The 3,059-nt window shown below is 44.1% G+C and overlaps 1 long non-coding RNA gene across 1 annotated transcript in view; it reads right to left on the reverse strand.

The window, feature by feature from the left end:
* Positions 1-2,295, reverse strand: part of LOC134460201 (uncharacterized) — a 113,439-nt gene extending 111,144 nt beyond the window's left edge. Inside the window, exon 1 of the long non-coding RNA XR_010037016.1 lies at positions 2,158-2,295. This is a non-coding gene — a long non-coding RNA (uncharacterized LOC134460201). The remainder of the gene's footprint in view (positions 1-2,157) is intronic.
* Between the last annotated feature and the right edge of the window lie 764 nt (positions 2,296-3,059).

Raw genomic sequence — 3,059 nt, forward strand, 5'->3', positions numbered from 1 at the left:
CTGGAGATGGTGTCTGTGTGTGTGTGTGTGTGTGTGTGTGTGTGTGTGTGTGTGTGTGTGTGTGTGTGTGTGTGTGTGTGTGTGTGTGTGTGTGTGTGTGTGTGTGTGTGTGTGTGTGTGAGAGAGAGAGAGAGAGAGAGAGAGCTGGAGATGGTGTGTGTGTGTGTGTATGTGCGTGTGTGTGTCTGCGTACGTGTGTGCGTGCGTGCGTGCGTGCGTGCGTGTGTGTGTGCGTGTTATTGTGAGGATGTGTGCACCCAAGTCCTATCAAAATCTCATTTTTCATTCATATCATTTCAAATATATTACAGAAAAACTTGATAATTACAATTTTGTACTGATTGTGTGTGAGGCTATAGTGAGACTTCGGTGATGTGGCTCCGGTAAGGTCAAAATAGAAAGAGAAAAAAATAAAAGATGATTGGATTCGTCTAAAATATCGTATCAGGGCATATAAATGTTAGCCACAGCAATTCTAAAAGCTCTTGATATATGAGCCCACTGAACATTTCAGACACTGTAAATATGAAAGTATCGAGGTTTGTAAGTCCTTATATATTGTTCCAAGTGGTGCGGAGACGGCAATGGTGGGAATATATCTTGGTCTAGTTACTGCCGTCACAAAAGAAATGGCAGTGCCATTAATACTGCACTAATGTCTGCCTATTATTCATCCATTGAAAGCTTAAAATAATTTTTCTGATGGTGATGTGACACCCAGACAGAGAGACATAAATCCTTTCCCCCTCAAATTGAATTTCTGGAGATAAACCCATTCAAAAATGTGCGCGCTTAAACTCTGTTGGTTAATTCTTGATCGAGCTTGAAATGAAAATTGAAGCGTACCCAGATCTCAGACAGCCGAGTCACAAGCCGTTAGCTTTGCAAACGGTACCTGCTGCGTCTCCGCGTGACATTCAGAGCAAACAGACCCTAAACGGCACGCGGGCCCTATAAACATGTACTCCTCAGATCATAGTTTCATGCGCCAGCAGCTCACACATTAATATGACGGCAAGCTGCAAATTCAATAAAGCGTTTACATCCCGACATAAGCAGACTTATGTGTGTGTGAGGCCAAACAGAAAATAGTGTGCTTGCCTACTTTTTACCGTAAGGACTCGGGATTATGTCTAATACGGCATGCGGTAGGCCTATAGGTTACAGGCGTGAGCGAGGATTAATGATGTGGACCTGCAGATAAAGAACTAGCGGGTGGCTCTTCCAGGGGTTCCATCGAGCTCTAATGCGGATTTTCTTGTATAACATGCAATGAGCCTCCTGGTGACAAAAAAAATGCCTGTCTGGCTCTGAAAAAAGAAGAAGAGAGGAGCAGAGTTGCAACCTGTGTTGAGGTGACAGGAGACGGTGCGTGGGGGAAATGTGATACGGACTGTATGTTCTCCTCCTTTCCCCTAGTGTCTTCCTTCGTGTACATATGCCTTATTTCCTGAGGGCTCTCTGTTGCCTCCCAGGGTGCCCTGAGCAAGGCCATTCGTCCAAGGCTGCCTAGATGACAGATCATCGCTCACTCATTTATGAACACTGTAGCTTAGATAGGCTACTAACGTCTGCTCATTCCCCTTCTCGTTACATGTAAGGGCATCACCCTGTGTGTTGCAAAATAGGTGTGCTAGTAGACTGAGCTTTTTACAAGCAACATGCGTAACAGTAATCTCAAGAAGACCAATGCCGCCTTAACAAATACATTCAACAAATATTCTCGAGGTTCATGGACATGGTGTTTAACAATGTGAGCCTAAATTGATATCAGCTTAATTTACAACATCCCATTGAGGTTTATGTAACGGAGAGAGCGGCAAATTAAGTTCAACACGCTTGTATTAAATCAGTAATATTTTACACGTCCAACTGGGGACAAATTAGGTGACATATACATGGCCCAAATGTAGTCCACCTTTCAGTTATCGCATACACAGTTGTATTAACAATTTCAATTGTGCAGAGCCATTGCATACTGTTGACGCATCAAAACATGCTCTATCTACCCAAGCATGTACAGCAGGACCAAATGCATTTTCTTCCACATAGTTCATTGCAAATACGCCACAGACAAATGCAGGTCAGCGTCACATGTGCTCTCAGAACATTAGACTGTCTCGGACAAAACTGATATAACATTGTGTAGCGTCCTACCTTGATTACTCCAGTCGCCAACGTTTCTCAGTGAATCTCATTCATTCTTCCTTTCCTCCGTTTCACTTGCACGCGCTTTCCCTCTGGTTATCCGTCGTTTTCTCCTTGTCTCGTCTTCACATGAATGCATAAAGATGGAAAAATAGTGTTCGTATACCGTCCAAGTACAACAACAAAATACTCCGAATAAACGGAGACGTACCCTGTCGTTTTAAGGACCTGGAATTGTTGAGGAAAAATCCCACACAGCAGGCTAATGTTGACAACAAATCGAGTCCGCTTTCAAAGTCATGTCAACACATATAAAAAAGGAACGAGTCTCATTTGAAGGCAAAACGTGTCCTTCCAAACATGCAATTGTGTACAAAAATGTTTTAGACCCACGGGCAATAGCTATCCACGACATAAGCACGAGAAACACACGAGTAGATGTTCCGCAGGCAGTCTCGGCGGTACCAGCTATTTGCTACACACAGTAAATCACTTCTCACAGTCTAAGCGTTCAAAATGCTGTAGAGCAGTGCAGGCGACAGAACACATACATTGTACGCAATGACACAAATGATGAATAGATGCCAAAATACTCCATCGTTCACAACTAATGTTTGGCAAACGTCGGCAATGTCACTATTTTGGACCAGCGCGCAAATATCAAGCATTCCTCCCCTGACCATGTTAGTGCGTTTTGGGAAGATCAGTTTCTCTCTCTCTCTCTCTCTCTCTCTCTCTCTCTCTCTCTCTCTCTCTCTCTCTCTCTCTCTCTCTCTCTCTCTCTCTCTCTCTCTCTCTCGCCCGTTCACTCTCTCTCCCTCTCCCTCTCTGTTTCTCTCGCTCTCCGTCAGAATGTGGAGATGTCTCGCAGCACACAGACTTCAGAGCCTTCTCCGCGTAGATATTGTGGA

The sequence above is a fragment of the Engraulis encrasicolus genome, chromosome 2 (genome assembly GCF_034702125.1).
Source record: "Engraulis encrasicolus isolate BLACKSEA-1 chromosome 2, IST_EnEncr_1.0, whole genome shotgun sequence".
Taxonomy (NCBI): Eukaryota; Metazoa; Chordata; class Actinopteri; order Clupeiformes; family Engraulidae; genus Engraulis; species Engraulis encrasicolus.